The 25,164-nt window shown below is 42.2% G+C and overlaps 1 long non-coding RNA gene across 2 annotated transcripts in view; it reads right to left on the bottom strand.

Moving 5' to 3' along the window:
* Positions 1-1,157: 1,157 nt before the first annotated feature.
* Positions 1,158-25,164, bottom strand: part of LOC148149709 (uncharacterized) — a 31,356-nt gene continuing 7,349 nt past the window's right edge. Inside the window, exons 2-3 of one of the 2 annotated variants that reach the window (XR_015757327.1) lie at positions 3,485-3,548; positions 1,158-1,565 (exon numbers count right to left, since the gene is read on the bottom strand). This is a non-coding gene — a long non-coding RNA (uncharacterized LOC148149709). The remainder of the gene's footprint in view (positions 1,566-3,484; positions 3,549-25,164) is intronic. The other variant, XR_015757326.1, reaches the window with a different exon arrangement.

Genomic DNA, 25,164 nt, shown 5'->3' with positions numbered 1-25,164 from the left:
TCAAAGCTGTTCTGTGTTTTTTTTCTCATTCATATCTCTTGTTTGCAGGTTTTTCTCCCCCCACCGGAAACTAGAACAGAAGTATGCATGTTCAACTTGGATATCTGTCAATTTTACTTATCTGCATGTAACAATCTGGACTTTGTTGTAAAACAAAAAGAACTTTTTCCAGCACTTTAAAAAAAAATCACTTTTTAAACATAGGTTCATCCTATTCGCAGTGAAATTCACTTTTTAAAAACTTGCAACCAAATAAAATTTGTATCAGTGGTGTTTTTAGACTTACCCCTTGTTTTATTGCTGATTTCAATTAAATATAAGGGATGGTCACATAATAATAGTTATAGGAACTCTGTGTAAATACAGTCCATTTTTCACAGGGGGCATCTTTAACTTCAGTCGGGGAAAGCAACCCTTTCAGGGACTTGATGTTTCCTTGACTATACCTTAGGTCACCCCTTCCACCTGCTGGGTAACATCTCCATTGGAGATGTGGAAGAGCGGGGAAAACACTATTTCTAAGGTTTACTGTCTTGTCTCATAAGATAGTAGCTGCTGTTTGTTCACAGATTTCGGGTTGGCATCTTTTGATTTCAGCTAAATCAGGGAGAAGTCCATTCCATGATCTGTTTCAAAATCAATATCCATTGGAAATGGATACAATGGGTCAAATGCGTAGTCTTTTCCTCACGTTACAATTAGCATTGGGATCATTGCTTTCCTGCTGGCAATCAGCTTTATCCTGCAGCTCTTTTATTAATTCCCACAGATTTTTACTTTTCTTACCTAACCGTAAAGCATGGGCATTACAGGTTAACTTATTACAGCCTGTTTCCAACTCAATTTGTTCCTTTCAACCTATTGCTAAAGCCCATCAAGGATGAACTCATAATTATCAATTCTTCAATTTCCAGTACAGCTCATGCTACTATAGGCCCTATCTTTTCCATTAAAATATCTATCAATCATATTTTAAAATACTCTACTGTGACTTCTTATTTCACTTTAAGAACCACGCAGCATATGTTTAACTAAAATTTAAGTCCCCTTTTCCTCAGACCTAAAGCCAATTAAACCTTGATATCTGTGATATCCCACTATTGAGACCACAGTTGATTTTGGGGTTTTGTAAGCAATTGACTATGTGTTCATAATTTTGTGATAATTTATTCAGTTTGTTAAGAAGCAGCAGTTTAGAAAAAAAAAGAATACATTGGTGATGGTACACTGATACCAGACGACAAACAGACTGCTGGTGTGGACTGTATTAGTCTTTTTAAAGTTAAGGTAACATCTTGCTCCCTAGCCGAGGTGTTCAGGAATTCATCCCTGGGCTTTCCTTCTTTTCTTCTGGTTCATATTCCATCTGAGGAAGACAGCTCTCTGAGGACCATGTGATGAGTACTGACCTTTGCCCCTGAGGCAGTGTACCATATCTCCGCAGTCAGATAACTTATGCCGTGTCAATAAACTATTCTTTTGCCCAATGACCATGGGACAGCTGCTCATGATGTTGGATAACGATTGTCCCCTTACCCACTTCCACTTGAAGGTGAGATTTCCTGCTGAGAAAAAAAAAATTCTTTCTTATTCTTGAAAGCGCTTCCACATAATAGGATTGAGGAACAATTTATTTTAAATTTATGCTTGTGGAAGGCTAATTACTATTGTAATAGTTGTGTTATGACACGGCAGTGAACCCTTCTGCTAATTAAACCAAACACCCAGAAAAGCTCACCTCTCCTCATAATCTGTCAAAGTATGAGTGACAGAGAACTACCCAAATTCTATTTAAAGAAACAAATGTCAATTTTATTCTTTAAGTCTAAAAATGAACATTAAACAACAACTATTTACAACTCTAAGCCTCCTTTCTCTTAAAGATTTGTTACCTGCCTCCCACTCTATAACAATATTGTTCCAATAAAAGCTCCTAATAAAATTACATCAACTTAATTTTCAAAACAGATAGTGGCAGTTGTTTCCAGTGTCCTCCTTCCTTTGGCTGTAGCTCTCCCTGGGTTGTCTTTGGTCTTTTGCTGCAAAGATGTTTCATATGAAAAAGGTACCTGTGATAGAGAGAGTATCACAGGTTGCTCTCTCTCTGGCTAACTCTCCAAAATGCCTGCTTTTTGTATCCCAAACATCAGATCATTTCATTGGTTCAAGTTTGGCAAATGAGTAAAATGCAAATTTGAATGGGTTTTAGTATCTTGGGACATAATTTAAACAATTTGGTTAAAATTGAACTATGGTGAAAACATAGCAGCTAAAACTCAGGAATTTGTTTCACAGCCAAATGTGACATATTTTCAATTTTCCAGTACACTCTGAGACTGCTAGTTAGTCACATGACAGGTACCTGCAAGCTCTCAGTGCAAAACAGCTTTCACTCTGTCTTAAAGGTATAGGACACGTCTTCAACTTCATAACAGTTGAATGAGTTATGCCAAGCAGGAAACACTGAATATGGAATACTCACTGAACACAGATTTTAAAAATGACCCCAATTTCCAACACCAATTTCCTATTTAGAAGGAAGTGTCTATTTTGACTTCTTACAATTAATGCTTAATTAACCTATTATTTCTAGTTGTTGGTTTTCTCTTTATCTCTCTTCTCTCTCATTCTGCATCAAAACTATGCCATCATTCTTTGAGGACTTTAACTCATTTTTTGTTTCCTGACTGCGGAGGAAGGATGCTCAGATGATCACTGCCTTGACCAGACATCCAAGCCATGGACTGATATCAGAGGCCACCATTAACCTTCTCTATCTGAACCCCCTGAGTGACAAATGCCTCCCCAGATTTTTATTGATGACTACCACACTTGGAATTTGAGACATGATCATTGGCTTGAAGCACATGCAGTGTGTTTGATTGGGACAACTCCTGGCACAGGGTACAGGTGTGTAGCAAGGACCTATACAGCAACATGTCCACCCCCATTGACATAGAGCTTTTGTCAAACATGACAGGATGGCTGCCTTTGTATTCAAGCTAGGAACCAAGGCAATGCAACAGCTCTGTGAGCCTTTCAGCTCTTGCAGAGGGGGTAATGCACAAAAGAGGCAAAGGAAACCAAGCGAGGAATGTTGTGAACAACCAGATAAGCATCAAGTGAATCAACATTCAAAGAGCAATTAAGCAGCTCAGAGCTGCAGCCTGGGCTGGTTGTGAGCTGACTGTTCCTGTGCACAATGAAGGTTAGATTTCCTTTTTATAGAAAAAGAACTTGCAGCAGGATCTCAACGATAGTTGCTGATATGCTCCCAGGTACTGCATTAAAGTGCAGGAAAATACTGTAACCAAATCAAAGATGTGCCATGATGGGGTGGAGAGGTTGGCACATTTCAGATAGTTTCCCTGGATGTGGGGTGCATGCTGCCACTATCTGGGGTGTACCCTCAGGTGTTAGTGCCAGCTTTCCAAGATGATGGTCCAGTGATGGAAGCGATGAGCAGGAGTTGCCAGGTACTCACTTTGTCTTGACCATTGGGAATTCTGTACATCTAGTTTCTCTCTGGCACATGATAAAAGAGGAACCTGTAAATGAATGAGATATGGTGTTTCTGAGTGTGACAACAAGCAATAGTCCCAGCTTCCTGGCACGAATCTCATCTCAGTGTCCAGAACTTTATTGGAAAATATGCCTAATTGATCTCAATATCAACAATGGCCTTGCTGATCTCACATGGTTTTCCTAGACTTCTAGCCATAGTCCCGTGATATATAAGATCACTGCGCAGGGATGTATAAGATTCTGCTTTCTCTGTTAGTAACAACAGTTTCTGAATGGAATAGTGGCCTAAGACATCTTGAAGACTGCATTGACCAAGACGAAGCATAAATCTCCTTAATAGTAGAGCAATGAAAATGGCAAGTCCACATTCTATCAACACTCTGCTTGTATTTCTTCTGCAAATCTGAAGATGTAGATGATAATGCTAATGATGAAATATTTGCCAATCAATTGTTGTGTTGTTGAGGCAGTGTTGGGCCATTTCTTTATATCACTGCCAATCTTGTAGTGATGGCTTTCCTACACCAGAGTTCAGCAGGGAATTGAAGAATAATAAACCAATAATGATAAAGGAACTGGACAGAAGTAGGCCATGTAATTCATGGCCATGCCCTGAGGTGAATGGGCACCGCACAACAATCAACAGACAGGAGGGTTCCCTCCCAGTTAGGCAACACCTCAGAGGCCCAGGACAATCTACCTCAGACCTTCGGGTGACCATCCTCCAAGGCGGTCTTCGGGACAGGCAGCAGCGAAAAGTGGCCGAGCAGAGACTGATAGCTAAGTTCCGTACCCATAGGGAGGGCCTCAACCGGGACCTTGGGTTCATGTCACATTACAGGTGACCACCACTGCACGACACACACACACACACACACACTCACTCCTATACACATACACACACATAAACACGGACACAAGTTTACACAAACGCGCACACAGACACACACACATCCCTACGGACACACACACTCCCACACTCTCACATGGATCCTCTCACAGACTTAGGCCACTCTACACACACACATATATACTCTCTCACAGACACTCACTAACCCCCACCCCAGACACACACACACACTCCTACAGACACACACACACTCCCACACTCACACATGCACCCTCTCACAAACCTAGACACTCTACACTCACACACACACATATACACTCTCTCTCACACTCGCAACCTCCCACTCTAGACACACACACACACACACACATATATATGTTTGTGGGGTGAATTTGTACTTGCAGAGTTACATTGTACTTTGCTCAAAAACTGAATTAATTCATGTAAGACTCTGTTAACTCACTTTTTAGATTAGAATCAGTCTAAACATTATGGCACAGACAGAGAACACAGGCGGCTAAGACCTTCAACATCTTATCTGGCTAACACCAATTGTTACAGTTAACCTAAGAATGTAACTTTTTAAAAAAACGTTCTGCGATTTACATATGAAAGAAGTGAAACTAACATGGTCATTCGAACAGATGAAAGGCTCAACAAGCAATCAAGGTATTTTTCAATGTATGATTTCAGTTACATAACACTGTAAACTTTTGCTATAAATTCTGTGTCTTACAATTATGTCCTTCATAACCACCTGATGAAGGAGCGGCGCTCTGAAAGCTAGTGTGCATCCAATTAAACCTGTTGGACTATAACCTGGTGTTGTGTGATTTTTAACTTTGTACACCCCAGTCCAACACCGGCATCTCCAAATCATGTAATTCTTCTTCCTTGATAGGTGAATTCTGCACTTAAACAATATTAACTGGTAAACAAGAAAAATCAAGGTTAAGAAAGCCTATTGCCTAATCAATATTCATCCATCCACCCCATTAGTTCTCCCACCACTTTGTCTAATTGTGTTTGAAGGATACATTTATATTATTGTAAAATAAGTTATGTGTTCCTGTTCTTTTCCATTTATTACTGGGCATCAATACAATTCAAATACATGGGGAAACCCAAATGCACTTCTGGTAAGTGGCTTCACTACCATTCAGATTCACAAAATAGGTGACTAGATGGCAGACTAAGTATGGTACCAGATGCAGTCTTATTGCTGGAGATAGAGCAACACCCAACAGACCATTACGTGTCATGGAGGAGAAAGTGAGGACTGCAGATGCTGGAGATCAGAGCTGAAAATGTGTTGCTGGAAAAGCGCAGCAGGTCAGGCAGCATCCGGGAGCAGGAGAATCGACGTTTCCTGAAGAAGGGCTCATGCCCGAAACGTCGATTCTCCAGCATTACGTGTCATGTCATGCACTAAAACCTGTCTCACTCTGGTTTCAGGCCAGCCTTCCCTCAGACTATTAGATTCCCAGCAGTGGATGAAACATATATGTGGATTTTACTCTTTGCAATAATTTGCTTTCTAAAAGACTACTTGATCTTATGACTTTCTTGAAAGGATTAACAGCAAAATATAATGAATGAATTTAATTCAAATTAATTACATTTGTTCCACTGTCAAATGAAAGTTAAAGTCATTTCCTATTCATTTGTTTAAACTGATTTAAAACCAATAAGTTGATTTATTTGAAGAAACAGGAAATACGAGAAATGTTTAGAATTAAATTTATAAACCCAATTTGAAGATTTGCAGCATTTAGCTGGCTTATACACAATCTAATTTACATCTTTTTTTTACAGCCAGGTAAGGAGAGCTGATTGGCTACCCTTTTTTTAATCTCATCTGAGTGAGTTGCAACATTTTTTTTAAACTTCCTATCTTAACATGCAGTTATCACACTTCGATTGAAACATAAGTAGCTAAATCAAAATGAAGAAGCCAATTAGTTGCAATGTTTTCTTGAGTGAAAGAAAGAGGAATTTTATTATTTGCTGCCCTATAAAAAAAGGTTTTAAAATGTCAAGTACACACACCAACGCAGGGATAAGCTAATAAAGCTGGGGTTTCTCATATAGTCTGAAGGTAAAGGCAATTGTCTTTAGACAATTAGATGGCTTGGCCTCTACAGGAATAGAATGGAGGCCCTCACATGAGAAGGCCAGAACTGCTCCTATGGGAATGCTGAGACACCTATGTCCCACTAACTGAGTAAGAGCCACTCTTCATTGTATGGCAGCTTTCTCGGTAACCCCATTGTCAGTGTCACTCATTGCACATCATGACCATGCATTAGCTGTAATGCCTTCTGTTTTTTCCTCATGTCGTGGGATGCGCACTAACGGACTTCAGAAACAGCCTGCTCCTTCAGAAACCACTTCCTCGATGTCTGACGTTGAGATTTCCCAACGACTCACAGGAAGCATCGGCAGCACTGCCTCCTGTACACAGCTCCGACAATGACACCTCAGTGGGAATGGTAACTTTAAAAAGATTGGGTATACATGCTGACATGCTGGTAAGCACCTCACTGTGACCGCTCTGGAGCAAATGTCCCAGGTAGCTGACACCCGGGGGACTGCCCGTGATCAGGCACCTGCTCAGCCCCAGGTAGGAGAGGGCCTTTTGGTATCAGGAATCAGGGACTTTGAGCATTTGGACGAGGAGGAGGTACAGCAGATGTTATATGGGATGCAATGGCCCTCATTGCCCAGAAGATGCAAGAGTGCAATTGTCTAGCTGCCTCCCATGGACAGGATTGGTTTTAGCTCTCAGGGTCAGCTGGAGAGGTGTGATATGCCTGCACCGTCATCCCAGTCACTGGTCCTCAGGATTAAAGGCATAATGCCCATTCCAGGTCCCCTTTGGTCTGAAGGAGATAGGGCAGTGCCAGGAGGAGGAATCACACAGTGGCCCCTCAGATGTTTCTTCTACGGACATTGCAGAGGTGAGAAATTCGGCACCTCCACCCTGCTTACCTCCCTCTAGCCTTTGGAAGTTCAAGGCTGGGCAGGGTCAGTTTGCCTATGGTACAAATACTCTCAGTGTATCTGGGCTACTCAGTCACAAATATCATGGGCTTGCTCGAGCAAACCTCCAGGGTCAATGAGCTCCCCTGCCAATCTGGTCCTATCCACCCTTACTGTGTAACCAGTGTCTTTAATGAGATGCAGTTGGAGGGAGTGAAGGAGGAATACTTATTGATGGCACTTTGATGGCATGGGTGGCAATATGCTCCGTATAAAGTGTCATGTTTGTACAAGATTGATTTTTTTTTGCAGTACATTTAGTCATTTGAATCTCTATGGAGCCAACAAAGTACCAGCATGTTGCCTAACTTCCTGTCCACGCAGGATGTGCAATGGGTCAATGTCTATATTGAGATCCTACTGAAGTGTGTGGAAGCAAGATGAGCAAGGTATACCAGGTACTTCAGGTATACCAGGAGTTGCACTGATGCCATTATCCCTTGTACACAAATCTCTTTATCTATCCTTTGTGTCCAAATATTCCTTCATAAAATAAGCCAAAGTTAAGATAGGAACATACCTGACAGCGCATATAAAGAAAAATGAAAATCTCTGGCTGTTCAATCTGAACACTCTCCCAAGAGTGAAAATCTTCATTTACTAACTTTGAAGGGTTGAATTCTCAACTTCACTGCCAAATGTAAAATAAGTGACAGGTGATTATTGACTTGCTTTGATTTCAATAAAAAGAAAATTAAATGGATAGTTTTATAGACAACTCATCTGGCATCACCCTTAGCTGGAAGGAAAAGATAAAATCAAGTCCCAACTCTAATGTGAAAATGCAAATGTGTGGGTCTAAATGTGAAACGTGAAAGGGAATAATGGGTTGAGTGACACTGACCTTTCATGTCTGGTACTTTTTTTTTCTTTGAAGCACTTTTCAAACAAAGAATTACGGAAATGTGAAACTCTTGCCATGTAATGAAATTGAATGCTGGATCAAATGAAATTTTCAAGCTGTGGTGGCCAGATTTTTATTAGATAGCATTATTTTCATATGGATCAAAGTCAGGTAAGTGGACTGAAGGTACGATCAGTTTTGAGCTAAGTAAGGGATGGAATAGCTTAAGGGCTGTTCCTGTGATTCTTCTGAGTCACAGATAGGAAATTGAGATCTTCTTTTGTAAAGATGTCACAAAATATTACTTTGTGAAGCCCGAATCTTGTTTCCATAAAAAAAGCAACACAATTTCAGAAATGTTGCTCCAAAGTGTTTCAAGTGGGACTCACCCAAGCTCTGGAATTGTGTCTTAACCTCTGTTGTTAGGAATAAAGAACACTGTTGGAGCAAGGAAACACATTTATTCTATGTCTATGTTAAACACCACTGAATATGAAAATGCTTGTGATCGGCATGAAATGCAAAAGGCAAGTAAGCATTCTGTCTCATGACACTCTTCAGAGAAGTAAAATTCAATCAAATGCAGGTCATTTTAAAATGTTATATCCTCTAAAATAAATTAAACTTTTATAAATGCATTCAAATCAGGTGACAATGCTTAAACCATGTTATTTGGAAAATATCAAACCAATCAACTAACACTCAAGCCATAAAGACGAAAAATGCTGGAAACACTTAGCAGATCAGGCAACACCTGTGGATATGGGTTGATAATGTTGTTGGTCAAGGTTTTTGATGGTAAAGGGCTAATCAGGAATTGGCAGAGTGCCCTTGCTTGTTTTTAGTTGTACCATATGCAATCTGTTACATTCAGGGTATCGGTTAGCTTAGTTGACTAGATGGCTGGCGTGCCATGCAAAGTGACAGCAAGAAAGCCCTTACCATTTTGTTCTTTCATTTTGATTATGTTTTGACGAAATGCATTAATGTCCTGCTAAAAGAATGCCAAAATATTTGTGGAATCGACTGAGGTGGGGGGGGGGGGGGGGGGGGGGGAGGGAGTGTTAAAGAAAGAGGATGCAATTCTTCCTCCTCACCTGGGCATAACATACTGTATCGCTTGGACAATAAACTGTTAATTATTGTGCCCACAGTACTGAAACAGCTCCTTTAACACAATCAGTCTATGATGTGATTTATACTCCTCACACAAGCATCCTCCCATTTGCTGGTTCTCATTCCTGATGAAAAGCTTATGCCCCATTGACTCTCCTGCTCCTCAGATACTGCCCTGACCTGCTGTGCTTTTCCAGCGCCACACTTTTCGACTCTGACTCTCCAGCATCTGCAGTCCTTACTTTTTCCCTGTTCTCATTTTATCTCCATTTCTATTAATTCTTATCCCTGTCAGCTGACAAAAAAAACTAAATAGTCTTCAAAGAACATGATGAATTAGGAGAACGAAGAGGCAGAAATGGAGGGAATTTTAAGGCCTAGTTTGGCATTAAAACAGATAACTTTTAAAGGGAACCGCCAATCTTAGTAGATTCAATGCTAAACATGTCCAACTGATATAAAGCAGCAGTCAATGAAACCAATAGGATATTGAATTACATCGTCAAAACAGTTCAATGTACATCAGACGATCTCGAGGTCAGATTGTACAGTGCTTGGTTAAAGTCAGATCTTTCAAGACTGTGTGCGGTTCCGGTCACCTGGAAATGAGAAAGACGTTCCAGGAAAAGTGCCACATGGTTAAACCTTATTGTTAGCGAACCAGCATTGAGCAAAGATCGGAAAGAATTGAGCCATGAATTACAATTGCAAATCATTTCAATGTTATTGGAGCAACTCCAAATCTAAAATTGGATTTGTGGAGTTTCCATGATAAAAAGTTGTTCTTACAAATACAGGGATGTGTGGGAAGGCATCAGAATGCTGGCGGTGGCACAGCGGCTCAGTAGTTAGCATTGCTGCCTCACAGCACCAGAGGTCTGGGTTCAATTCCAACCTTGGGCGATTGTCTGTGTGGAGTTTACACTTTTGCCCTGTATCTGCATGGGTTTCCTCTGTTATTTTTTTCCCACAATCCAAACATTTGTAGGTTAGGTGAATTGACCATGCTAAATTGCCCATAGTGCTGAGGGATGTGTAGGTTAAGTGCATTAGTCAGAGGTAAGTGTAAGATAATAGGATAAGGGTATGTGTCTGTGTGGGTTAGTCTTCAGAGGGTCAGTGTGGACTTGTTGGGCCAAAGGGCCTGTTTCCACACTGTAGGAATTAAAAAGTGATGTCAGTCAGCACACAATATTGGTTTGATACCAATTGTGGCATTTATAATGAAAATCCTTGAGCAAACACTTTCTCTTAACACTACACAGCTAAATATGCATTCATCAGCAGGAATGGTGCCCCATCAGTGCTTCTTAAATATATCATGATTACATTAAATGGAGTTGCTAATGGAATTCTATTGGCTGAGTTTATATTGTGTTGATGATTTGTACTGTCACATGGAGCAGGAGCTTTTGGATGATGAATTTTCCCACTCCAAAAATCTGAACAAACTGATTGGTTAGCAGCTTGTTATTGTCAGCAGCACCAGTGAGAGCAGTGACCAGAGATTGATACCACAACCAATTCCCAAGTTCTAAGTCTGGAGATCTGTGACCAGGTGAGTGTGGGGAGGGTGGGGGAGGGGGTGTGGGGAGGGTGGGGGGAGGTTCTCAGAGCAGAGGGGAGAGAAAGCAGCAGGAATTTGGTCAAGAGGGTCTTGGGAATCTTGATCAAAACAGGAAACTTCCAGGGAGGGACAGACCTTGACGCAGAGCTTTTGCACTTCGCTACAAATGACAATCAATCAATCCATCAATTAAATGGAATCTACTCCTGAATTGTGTGACATAATGCCTTTTAGGAGGATTAACAAGGCAGGGGAAAACATGCAGAATGGTAGAGCCCTAGAAGGTATAGAAGATCAGAGAGATATTGGTTTGCATGTCCATAGATCCTTGAAGGCAGTAGGACACATAGACAAGGCAGTAAAAAAGCATATAGGAAACTTGCCTTTATTAGTCAAAGTTGAATACAAGTGCAAGGATGTAACGAAGGAGCTGATTACAACAATAGTGTGTATTGCTGTGTTAGCCAAAATGTAATTAAATGAGGGAAAAAAAGCATGTGTGAAGTCTGCTCTGTTGAAAAGTTATTGGTCAGGTGATGGTCTAATGTCTAGAAGCCCCACTGATTTTAATGTTTTTGTGTCTGAAAGAATGTGTGTCGAGTATTCAACCAAGCAGTCACCCAGTCTGCATTTTGTCTCCTCAAATTATGTGAGCAGCGAATCCAATAGAGGAGGTTGAATAAAGCGCTTCACCTGGACGTTGTGTCTGGGACTTTGGATGGTAAGAAAGGAGGAGGTAAACAGGCAAGTGTTGTACTTTCTGTGCTTTCATGTGAAGATGCCATGTTTAGTGCCATAAGGATTGGTGCTGGGTCCACTACTTTTCATCATTTATATAAATGATTTGGATGTAAGCATAAGAGGTATCACTAGTAGGTTTGCAGATGACACCAAAATTGGAGGTATAGTGGACAGCGAAGGTTACCTCAGATTACAACGGGATCTGGACCAGATGGATCAATGGGCTAGGGAGTGGCAGATAGAATTTAATTGAGATAAATGTGAGGTGCTGCATTTTGGGAAAGCAAATCTTAGCAGGACTTACACACTTAATGCTATGGGGTAAAAACAATGACGGCAGATGCTGGAAACCAGATTCTGGATTAGTGGTGCTGGAAGAGCACAGCAGTTCAGGTAGCATCCAAGGAGCCCCCACCCCCCAGAACCCTGAGGGGAACACTACCCCTGCTCATGACTCTACCCCCATTCCCCCCACCATCACACCCACTCCAGTTACAGGTTCCGCCCCCACTCTCAGCTCCACACCCACACCAGATCCGAGCTCCCAGCCCTGCCGAGTTTTCACCATCCCTCCAGACCTCCCCCTCACTGAGGACGAACGATGAGAACTCAGCAAAGGACTCACCTTTGTCCCCCTCCGTCCACACATCAATGAATTTAATACACGCCGTAACGTCAAACAATTCTTGCATCGCCTTCGCCTCCGAGCTTACTTTCACAATCAGGACCCCCGCCCACCTTCCGAGGACCCCTTCGCCCACCTCCAACACACTGCATCCACCTGGACACCCCGCGCTGGCCTATTACCTGCCCTCGACCTCTTCATTTCCAACTGCCGCCTGGATATTAACCACCTCAACCTGTCTACCTCCCTCCCCCACTCCAACCTCTCACCCTCAAAACGGGTAGCCCTCCAATCCCTCTGCTCCAATCCCAACCTCACCATAAAGCCAGCGGATAAAGGGGGCGCAGTGGTAGTCTGGCATACTGACATCTACACCGCTGAAGCCAAACGCCAACTCGAGGACACCTCTTCCTACTGCCCCCTCAACCATGACCCTACCTCCCATCACCAAACCATCATCTCCCAGGCCATACAGATCCTCATCACCTCAGGAGATCTCCCACCCACAGCTTCCAACCTCATGGTCCGGGAACTCCGCACTGCCCGGTTCTACCTCCTTCCCAAGATTCACAAGCCTGACCACCCTGGCCGACCCATTGTCTCAGCATGCTCCTGCCCCACTGAACTCATCTCTACCTACCTCGACACTGTCCTATCCCCCCTAGTCCAGGAACTCCCCACATACGTTCGAGACACCACCCACGCCCTCCACTTCCGTTTCCCCGGCCCCCAACGCCTCATCTTCACCATGCATATCCAATCCCTCTACACCTCCATCCACCATGACCAGGGCCGCCAAGCCCTCCATTTTTTCCTCTCCAGATGTCCCCAACAGTACCCTTTCTCCGACACTCTCATTCGTTTGGCCGAACTGGTCCTTACCCTTAACAATTTCTCCTTCGAATCCTCCCACTTCCTCCAGACCAAAGGGGTAGCCATGGGCACACGTATGGGCCCCAGCTATGCCTGTCTCTTTGTTGGCTACGTAGAGCAGTTGATCTTCCGTAATTATACCGGCACCACTCCCCACATCTTCCTCCGCTACATTGATGACTGCATTGGTGCCACCCCGTGCTCCCGTGAGGAGGTTGAGCAATTCATCAACTTCACCAACACATTCCACCCTGACCTTAAATTTACCTGGACCATCTCTGACACCTCCCTCCCCTTCCTGGACCTCTCCATCTCCATTAACGACGACCAACTTGACACTGACATTTTTTACAAACCCATCGACTCCCACAACTACCTAGATCACACCTCTTCCCACCCTACCTCTTGCAAAAATGCCATCCCGTATTCCCAATTCCTCCGCCTCCGCCGTATCTGCTCCCAGGAGGACCAGTTCCACCACAGAACACACCAGATCACCTCCTTCTTTAGAGACCGCAATTTCCCTTCCCACGTGGTTAAAGATGCCCTCCAAGGCATCTCATTCACATCCCGCACCTCTGCCCTCAGACCCCATCCCTCCAACCGTAACAAGGACAGAACAGCCCTGGTGCTCATCTTCCACCCTACCAACCTTCGCATAAACCAAATCATCCGCCGACACTTCCGCCACCTCCAAAAAGACCCCACGACCAGGGATATATTTCCCTCCCCACCCCTTTCCGCCTTCTGCAAAGACCGTTCCCTCCGTGACTACCTGGTCAGGTCCACGCCCCCCTACAACCCACCCTCCCATCCTGGCACCTTCCCCTGCCACCGCAGGAACTGTAAAACCTATGACCACACCTCCTCCCTCCTCTCTATCCAAGGCCCTAAAGGAGCCTTCCACATCCATCAAAGTTTTACCTGCACATCCACTAATATCATTTATTGTATCCGTTGCTCCCAATGCAGTCTCCTCTACATTGGGGAGACTGGGTGCCTCCTAGCAGAGTGCTTTAGGGAACATCTCCGGGACACCCGCACCAATCAACCACACCGCCCCGTGGCCCAACATTTCAACTCCCCCTCCCACTCTGCCGAGGACATGGAGGTCCTGGGCCTCCTTCACCGCCAGTCCCTCACCACCAGACGCCTGGAGGAAGAACGCCTCATCTTCCGCCTCGGAACACTTCAACCCCAGGACATCAATGTGGACTTCAACAGTTTCCTCATTTCCCCTTCCCCCACCTCACCCTAGTTCCAAACTTCCAGCTCTGCATTGTCCCCATGACTTGTCCGGACTGGTCTTACCTGCCCAGCTCCTTTTCCACCTATCCACTCCACCCTCTCCTCCCTGACCTATCACCTTCATCCCCTCCCCCACTCACCTATTGTACTCTATGCTACTTTCTCCCAACCGCCACCCTCCTCTAGCTTATCTCTCCACGCTTCTGGCTCTCTGCCTTTATACTTAATGCTATGGTCCTGGGGAGTGTTGCTGAACAAAGAGACCTTGGAGTGCAGGTTCATAGCTTCATGAAAGTAGAGTTACAGGTAGAAAGCATAGTGAAGAAGGCGTTTGGTATACTTTCCTTTACTGGTCAGAGTATTGAGTACAGAAGTTGGGAGGTCATGTTGTGGCTGTACAGGACATTGGGTTAGGCCACTGTTGGAATATTGCGTGCAATTCTGGTTTCCTTCCTATTGGAAAGATGTTGTGAAACTTGAAAGGGTTCAGAAATGATTTACAAGGACATTGCCAGGGTTGGACGATTTGAGCTACAGGGAGATGTGGAATACGCTGGGGCTGTTTTCCCTGGAGCATCAGAGACTGAGGGGTGACCTTATAGAAGTTTACAAAATTATGAGGGGCATGGATAGGATAAATAGACCAAGTCTTTTCCCTGGAGTGGGGGAGTCCAGACTAGAGGGCAGAGGTTGAGAGTGAGAGGGGAAAGATTTAAAAGAGACCTAAGGGGCAATTTTCTTCACTCAGAAGGTGGTGCATGTATGGAATGAGCTGTCAGAGGATGTGGTGGAGGCTAGTACAACTGCACCATTTAAAAGACATCTGAATGGGTTTATGAATAGGAAGGGTTTGGAGGGATATGGGCCAAGTGCTGGCAAGTGGAACTAGATTAGGCTGGAGTATCTGGTCGGCATGGACGAGTTGGACTGAAGGTTCTGTATCCGTGCTATACATCTGTGTGACTCTATGATTATGTTGTTATGAGGAGGTGTCAGTACTCGAGGAGGAGTGGACCACAGTGTCCTGAAGAAATCAGCTCCTATGGAATGCTGATAATGGAAGGTAGGGAAGTATGTGTCCACTGGTGGCATCAGACTGGATGACCACATTATGGAACACTCATATTCTCTGTATAAAAATTGCCAGTAGCCTGGCACTTCAATATACCATCATCTTCCCATACCAATGTTTCTGTCTCAGGTCTTCTGCATCTTCTAGCAAGGCTCAATACAAGCTGGAGGAAAAACATCTTTACTTCAGCTTCGGTATTTTAGAACCTTCAGGACTCGACATCACACTTAACAATTTCAGAGCATTCCTTGTACATTAGCTGCCCCTGTCCTATCATAAAATGGGCTGTTTTCAGCACAGCCAACCTATTTCAAGCTATTATCACATATCTAGCTTATCATCTTCCCCGGCTTACTAAGAACAACCCTATTGTCTGTCTATCTGTTTTTTTTCCACTTCCTGTCTCACTGGCATCCCATTAGCTCTCTCCTTTTCTCTTTCACAAACTCATCATCAGCTTAAATACCATCTCTTTCTGGCTGCTTCTAGTTCTGAAAAATCATCATATACCACCAAAACTTCAATTTCCTTTTACAGATGCTACCAAACCTGCTGAATTTCTCCAGCAATTTTTGGCTTATTTTCAATCTCTGATGTCCACTGTTCTTTTTATTTTAGAATTTTATTTGCGTGTTTTACTAACTGCCCCTTCTCCTCCAGGTATGGCCATGTTGAAGGAGTTCTGCTTTTCCCTCTGATGGGATAACAATTTCAATACATTGGCTTGTTTGTTGCTTTCTTTCTTCCTTCTGCTGTTTGATAACATGCATGTCAAAACTCACTTTCAGATCTCCTTCCTCAGTGACTGTCACCTACTCTACTCTGCCCCATATAGATTCCGACTGAAGTTCCAACCTTCCTGTCTCAAGTCCCCCAAGATTACGGTATGTCCGAGATAGATAATGTTACTCAGGCAGCTGCTCCTGCTACATCCTGAGGCCCAGTTCAGTGACATGTCTGACCACATGCACATTCTCAACCTCTCCCTTCCTTAGCAAAGCCTCACATTATCTCAGGTCTGTCCCAGTCCCGAGTTTCACTTTTTTGTTGGACTCAATACTTCAACAAAACATGTTTCTTTTCCATTCAGCTGCTAAGGAACACACAATGAGTCCAGAAGAAGTCATATCAGATTAAAATTAATTTTGAATCTGAGATAGATAGAGTTTTGTTAAGCAAAGATACTTAAAGGATATGGGCCAAAGGCAGGGTTATGGACTTAGGCCACAAATCAGACATGATCTTGTTGAATGGCAGAAATGCTAGAGGCAAAAAAAACTGCAGAGGCTGGAATCCAAGGTCGATATGCAGGATGCTGGAAAAACAGAGGCAGCATCAGGAGATGGAGAAATCAACGTTTCAGGTGTAACCCTTCTTCAGGACTAAACGTGGGTTATACCTAAAACGTTGACATCTCCACCTCCAACAGAGGTGAGAGGGCTTCCTCCTTTTTTTGTGTTGCTATGGTCCTATGTCAAATGAACTGTTAACTCTGTTTTTCTCTCTCTACAGATGCTGCCAGACCTGCTGAGCTTCTTCAGCATTTTCTGTTCATATTTAAGTCACTTTGTCCCAGTGTTATTTTTCTCGCCACCTGCCAAAGGCCCGTTGAACTTAATTTTCAGAAGTTTCTCACCTGCAGAATTTGGGTTACGATACCTGAGGTGCTATGGAGTGTGAAAGCTGTGTGGGAACTTGGACATGACTATCCCCACCATGGAGTCAGCCAAGCCTCACATGCAGGACTCATGATCATTACCCAAGCGAGCCCACAATCTTAAAAGAAAATTGCACAGTTGAAATGAAGGTGGTAATCTCTGAATCAGGGGCTCTGACCACTATTTTTAAAAATCATCCTAATTCAATGGAAAAACAGGCCTAAAAATTCCCTCAGTGGGATTTTAATGTGCAAGTATTGCTGAAATGAAATCGCTGAATGATATAAAAAGTAGGTGAGTTTATCATTAGAATTTTACATCGGCCACATCTAACAGCTGTAGGAAACTAAAGAACAGCTTCCCCATTGTTCTTTATCTGGGAGGGAGAGTTTATAAGTTCATAAGTTCTTACGATATAGCAGCAGAATTAGGCCATTTGGCCCATCAAGTCTGTTCCACCATGGCTGATATGCTTCTCACCCCCATTTTCCTGCCTTCTCTCCATATCCCTTCAACCCCTTACCAATTAAAAATCTGTCTAACTCTACTTTAAATTTACTCACTGTCCCAGCATCCACTTCACTTTGGGGTGGCCAATTCCACAGATTTATAACCTTTGGGAGAAGTAGTCTCTCCTCAATTCTGTTTTAAACTTGTTACACCTTATCCTCAGGCTATGACCTCTCGAGCTCGAATGCCCCACAAAAGGAATCATCCATTCCATGTCTATTTTATCCATACTTTTCATCACCTTGAATACCTCAATTTGATCTTTCCTCTTTTTTCTGAATTCCAGAGAGTATAGCCCTAAACTGTTCAATCTCTCTTCATACGACAAACCCCTCATCTCTGTGATCAATCTAGTGAATGTCCTCTGGACTGCTTCCAATACTGTCACATCTTTCCTCAAATAAGGGAACCGAAACTGGGCACAATACTTCAGCTGCGGTCTCACCAGGTAGGGTTTGTGTGATATTGTAGTAACTCAAATCTCGTCAGTCAAGTATCAATGTTAAAAATATGTGATACGTTCAATTGCAAATCATTGCATAATACAGGAAGTCTTGAAGATTGGATCTTGTGATTCAATGGTAACGTCCTTACCTGTCAGTTAGAGGTTCAAGTCCCTCCTGCTCCAGATACGAGCCTGAATAGGTTAATTACAAATACTTACAAGTTGTTGAGTGTGAGCTGCTGTTTTTGATGGGGCTATGGCAGAGGGGCACAAATTATTCCTGACGTTTGGGGTATCGTTTCTACTGCCACATATTGCTGGATAACTTATACATTAACAACATTTGCATTTGCATCTCACTGTTACTGTGCCAGCAATTTCTCACCTAATAAAAAGTATAAAATGCCAAAGAGAGGCTACTGTTTCATTCTAAAAGATTGGAAGTGCACTTTGATACTCTGTTTCAATACAGACTTATAATAAATAGAATTCTATTTGTAATTAACTATTGTTCGGTATTAAATCCTAATAGAAATTAGAAATTGACTGAATTTTAGACATTTGAACTCCCAAACTTAGAATTGACATCAATTGGATTTTAGGCATGCTGCGGCACAACATATGCTTTAAAACTATTAAAGATGCTATTAATGGATTCTGAAACAGTTACATTCAGAAGGTTGAGATAATTTGGCCTTTTCATTCAACAATGTGTAATAAGTATAGGAATGAATCCGTACAATTTAGTTAACTCAGTCAGGATTAATATTTCCAACGTAAGTTCATGTCAGAACAGAGGAATGGGTCAGCAATGCTATATTAAGTACATTTTATTTGCTAGTAAATGTAGGTGAGACAGAATGAAGAATTAAAATATGTTTTTTTGCAGACAAATGGTATACTGGATTCAAGGAGGTTTTAATTATGAAAAGGAATTGGATTTTTTAATTATACTTGCTGACAAAAGTAATATTCTGTTCTAGTATCTTAGGTTATTTGAGGTCAGCTATGTTAGCTTTAAGGATATATGAAAAGAGTAGAGAAAAAAAGCAGGTAGAACTATGATTTGCTATGTGTGGACACTCTGCATCCAAGGTAGTATGTGGTCAAGTAGTCTGAACCATTTCAGTGCTTCAGTTGGCTACAATGGTGTCAATATATGCAGTCAAAGATCTGGCAATTTACTAATGCTACCTGCTATAAAACTATTTATGGGGCAAAATTCAACTTCGATAAACATGTGCAGGATTTCTGCAGACTAAATTTTACTTTATGTGTTATGAAGCTAAATCCATCAAATGTCCCCCTCTTATATTTATGAAATCATTGTTCGGCTTTATATCATTTTGACTCCACTTGATCATTTAATGCTAGGGGCGGGTGAAACAGATTAGCCATGGTTACAGGGATAGGGTATTAGGGTGGGTCTAGGTGAGATGCTTTTTGGAGGGTCAGTGTAGACTCGAACGGCTGAATGGCCTGCTTCCATACTATAGGGATTATATAATTCTCTGACTCCAAATTATATTATTACCACAATACAACAAAACAAAGGAACTGTGAATGCTGGAAATCAGAAACAGAAACAGAAATTGCTAGAAAAGCTCTGCAGGTCTGACAGCATCGATGGAGAGAAATCAGAGTTAACGTTTCGGGTCGAATGACTCTTCCTCATTATCCTGTGTTTGTCAAAGTGAAATGTTATTAAAGACATTGAACAGTCAGATAATTGTTCAAAGATTGAATGGTATCATTGATGTATGATTTATTGTAGTATTTTAATCAAAGATAATTTCAACAGTCTTTTATCCTGAACAGTGTGCTCAAGATTGGCTTTAATCCAGGTGCAGACCTGTTGAAAAATGAGTCAACTTGCCTCTGAACAGCTTACAAACTGATGTTTCTTATAAAGTTGAAATTGTTTGTAAAGGTAGCTCTCAGCAGTGTGCTGACCTTGTAATTTTCTGAGGGTTATTTTGGCCGTCTATTTAGTTTACTAAAGTTGTTTGACAGAACAGCTTTATCAACAAATCCATGAAAAGCAAGGTGCGAGGGGCTTCTAAGAGTAAAGTGGCAGAAGCAAGGTTACAAATTCCTCAGTCCCTTTCACCCAGTTAGTTCATGGAGAACTAATTCTCGTGCAATGACAGAAATCCCAAACCCAATTTTCATTCACCAATAATCCCCTCATCACATGGCGACTGTGTCACCCAGTGCAAGACTCAGTTGTGAAGGGAAACATTCTCTCAGCATCCACCCTGTCATGTTCCCTCAGGATCTTATTTGTTTCCACATGATCTTAATCTCCTAAATTCCAATGAGTAAAGGCACAACCTGCTCAATCTTCCTCCGTAATATGACCCCATCACTTTAGGAATGTGCTGAATGAACCTTCTCTGAACAACATTAATGCAATTGCATCCTTTTGTTAAATACAGACACATAAACTGTACACAGTAGCCCAGTTGCAGCCACACTCAGACCTTGTACAGCTGAAGCAATCTTTCTACATTTCTATACTTGATTCCTATTGTATGCCAACGTTCAATTTGCCCTCCAGCTAACTTGCTGTATGTGCTTACTAACTAATTGCAGTTCAGGTCTGGCCATATGTGACTCCAGACTCACAGCAATGCGGTTGATTCTTGACTGGCACCTGAACAACTAGGAATGGGCAATAAATGCTGGCCAAGACAGCAATGCCCTCATCACATGAATCAATTTAAAAAATATATACCACAATACCCAGGTCCCTCTGTATAGGACAGTTCGATAGTTTCTGTCTTTTTTAAAGGGCATGGAAGTTCCATAGGTTGCGTGGAGGATATGAGAAACCATGGGGGATGGGTGAAGATTCATACATTGACATGGTGGCAGCAGGGGAGCAGGTGAGGACATGTGAAGGCTGAGGGCTGGGGGTTATGTTTCCAGCTTGTTGCTTTTATTACAATTGCAGCAACCTCCTGGCTCATTTTAGTAGGTTTTTTTTCATTATCTGCCTTGGTACATGGCAAACCCACAGCTGCCCTTGAATTCTTTCTGGAGATGGCAGGCCTGATTCCTATTAGGACTCACTTCTCCTGGAATGAAAATTATGTCTTTGCAGGCACCATTCATTCAAAGCTATGGCTACGTTTGGAAGTTTTCCAATTCCTGCTATCTGCCTCCAGGTAGAAACTCCAGCTCATAGCATAGATAACATTTTACTGTCAAAATTATGTTAACTTGTTTCTCCACATCAAAGATGATCATGTCTATTCCATGCTTTGCCTTACTGTTATGTGTACTTATGTTAAATATAATAGCAATGTGACTGAGACCGAGTAGTTTATAGAAATCCCTTCAGTTTTAAAATATACCATTTTACATTATTACAGATATAATGTAATTTATAAAAGCTTGCTGTTTTTCCATCCACTTTATTTGGCCTCTTCTTGCTAACATCTAAGTGAGTTAGAAATTGCTTTAATTTTTGCACGTACCTTTTAAAACTACTGAATTGTCGACATATTTTCTTTGACATATCAGCATGTTTGCTGCTTGATTCTCCAACTGGAAACTGAACTTCCAAAATCAGAGTATTTCTTGTGTTTTTCCATGACAAAGATTGGCTAGCAAATCATGGGTCTTTCAATTGAATCTGCCTTTTCAGTGCTCATCCAAAACAAGCTGTACATTTGACAGTTGTTTATTTTCAATATTGATACCACTTTTGTTTAACTGTCTGAGAGCCACTGAGGAATTACCATTTATAATGGACTATGGTTCATTGTCACTAATAAAATTTCAATTTTAGGAAATGCATATTTCATCTGACAAGCAACATGAGTTTGACTGGGACAACACTACTATTATAGGACAAGCCAAACAGAGAACAGCCATGGAATTCCTAGAGGCATGGCACTCATCCACTGATTCAATCAATAAGCACATCGACCTGGACCCAATATACCGACCACTGCAGCGGACAGCTGGAACTGACAACCGGAAGCGGCAGATTCAAACCACTATAAATGTCGGAGGAAAGATCACAGAAGCGCTTCACAGGAGGCTTCCAAGCACTGAGGATGTCACCTAGACAGGGGACGAAACGTCTGCAACACAAATTCCCGGCTCGGCGAGCACAACCACAACATATTTCAAAGTGATGCAATCCTGAGATTCAAACAGCAGGTCATGCACTCTGCTGAAAATGACTTTGTTTTACTTTTTCTTCAGATGAAACACCAGCCATTTTTCCTTTGATAACATTGTCCATAACTCCCATTGATGTTAACCAATTTAGATCTGATGAAATTCAAAATAAATTCCAGAACTACAGCAAGTATCCTCCCTTTTCTTCAATTGATTAAATCTCGTGTTCAGACTCAATCCATATGCTTCACTTTCACCCTTAATGAAATAAAGTTTAAAATGCATGAGGTACAATTTCCATCACACTTCCATCATAACTTTAATAGCTATCTTAAAAACATTAAAACAGCTACTTATGATATTTCTCTTTTTTTCCACCAGTCACAATTTAGCAAACCCCTCAAAATTCTACACCTGCTGTTTAACAATTCCTAAAAGAATTCCAGACACTTCAGAGCATAATATCATAGAAGAAAATTGATTGGAATCTTATAGGGCTCTGTGTTACATCACAAGGTAAACCCCTCTGCTAATTTAAACCAGCCAGCCAGAAAAAAAACCAACCCCATGCTGTAATCTGTTAAAATACAAAAGGCAAAAACTTACCCCAGAGGTCACTACTTGAAGTAAAAATTAACAACTTTATTCTTTAAGTCCAACAGAGAATATTAAAACCCACAACTATTTACAAATCTTTTCTCTTAAACTTATCTTTTACCTCCCAACCTACAATACTAGTCCAATAAAAAAAAATTAAGATTTACAAAAAATTCAACTTTCAAAACCAGCCAGCTGTCGAATCTTCTCTTTGTATTTTCCTCTGGCGTCTTTTCAATGCTCTGCTGTGCAAACTTCTCATAGACAGGTACCTTTTAGAGAGCTGTTCTACTGGCAGTCTGTACTTGTTGGTGGCTTGGCAGTTCTCCCTCCAGCTGTTCAAAATGTCCAGTTTTATTCCCCAAAACATTGGATGATTTCATTGGTTTTAATATTATCAAAATACTAAAATCAAATTTGATTGGATTCTGGTATCTTGGGGCATAATGTAAACTGATTGGCCAAATTTGAATTTGTTTTTGTGTTCCACAGCAACACAGCTGTAATATTGGTTTCAACTAAGTGTTGCATTGCTACCTTGTTCAGAACACTGTGTGCTGTGTCAGATAGTCCTTGCTACCTTTTCAACTCTCTTAACGGTGCAGTACCTCTACACGTTCATAATGCTCTGAGTGACATGGGTTATGGTGAGATGCATCACATGATTAAATGAGAAATCCAATGAAGATCATCTCAATTTTGGGAACATCTCACATTATCTTTTCTGCTTTTCCTAAGTTGAGTGGTGAGTTACAATTCTAACTTGTATGATTTGGCTGATATGGGACTGTAATTTGCTGAATAACTGATTGATAGCACAGTTCAGTTCATTGATATTCAGCTTTCTTTCTGACCAAACTTGCCAAACAAGTTAGGTATCAAAAAATCCCAACATGGAGCAGGGACTGGCTGATTCAGGTTGCCGCTTACCCTGAAAGACCTCCACGTTATGTTCAATCAAACGACACCATGTGAAACAACCACACCCATGGACAATGGCATCCAGTTTTTGCCAACCTGGCCGATTTGGGGAGGTGTTGGCCAAATGGCAAAATCGCTGAACTGCTAGTCCAGAGAGCCAGGTAATGTTGTGGGGACTCAGATTCAAATCTTGCCCTGGCAGATGGTAGAACTTGATTTCAACAAAACTGTGGAATTAGTAGTGTAATGATGACCACAAAACCATTGCTGATTGTCAGAAAAAAAAAATTCATTCACAAATGTCATTTAGGGAAGGAAATCTGCCATCCTTACCTGGTCTATACCTACATGTGACTCTATAACCACAGCAATGTGGTTGACAACTAACTGCTCCCTGGGCAATTAGGGATGGGCAATAAATGCTCGTCTTGCCAGCAACAGCCACATCCATGAATGGATAATTTAAAAAAAAATTTCCAACCTCTCATGACACTTCGCTGATGCACTGGCAGTGTGTGGTGAATGAACTATCACTGGAAAGTAGCGTGAGGGACACTTTATATGCAAGGAGAGGGAGTGGACAGATTAGATTCGGTTGCACCTCACTAGCAGTCTTCAGGCTGGTTCACTGCATTGCAGCATCCTTGTGTTGTTTCACCTTTCCTTGCCTTGCTGATTAGTGCTGTCACGCAAACAGGCAGCTTTCCTTGCTGGTCAGCAGTCCTCAGTCAAGAGGAAAGACACCTTGCTGCATGGAGTTGCGCTAATCTTACCCCTACTCCATGTGGCAGCAGAGTAAACAGCAAAGACACTTCCTGTACAGCCATGCCTCTGTCTTAGGGGACTTGTCATCATTGAAGTTTTGAGATGAACTAGTCAGTCCGGGGGTCCCAGCATAGTAAACCCAGACCAGCCTTCAATACCAGTTGAGGAGATTGGCCATGGTTAGGTAACCCTTCTGAATGATGTCCTTCAGGCTATGTGTCCCTCTGAGACCAGGGAGTGGATCAGTTCAATCCTGTGTCTTTATATCTGCCACTCATGGGAGGGGGTAAGGCTGTCACAGTTGGGAAAATGTATAGCTACCAGCCAGGGGTCTGAATGAGTCTCAGCAAGTTCATCTTCAGGAACAGGGCTGCAAACTGGGGGAAGGCTGGATGACATTTGTGAAGGGGGCGACAGAATCTTGGGGAGGATATAGTATAGCATAGCTGGGAACGCGATGATGCAGAAGCGGAGTTTGTACACAGGTGTACCCTGGCTTCTGGACAGGAGCAGTGAATAACTGACTCCAGCTGGCATGGTCATCTGGTATGCCAGGAGTTAGCTGGTAAAGATAAGTAGATGCAGGCACATGTAGATGGGTGATGTGAATTTGAAGATATCATGCACAGAT

The sequence above is a fragment of the Chiloscyllium plagiosum genome, unplaced genomic scaffold (genome assembly GCF_037043375.1).
Source record: "Chiloscyllium plagiosum isolate Xiang-an unplaced genomic scaffold, Cpla_swu_hap1 HiC_scaffold_6, whole genome shotgun sequence".
NCBI lineage: Eukaryota > Metazoa > Chordata > Chondrichthyes > Orectolobiformes > Hemiscylliidae > Chiloscyllium > Chiloscyllium plagiosum.
Note: the sequence above shows the minus strand (reverse complement) of the source record. Positions and strands in the feature narration are given on the sequence as shown.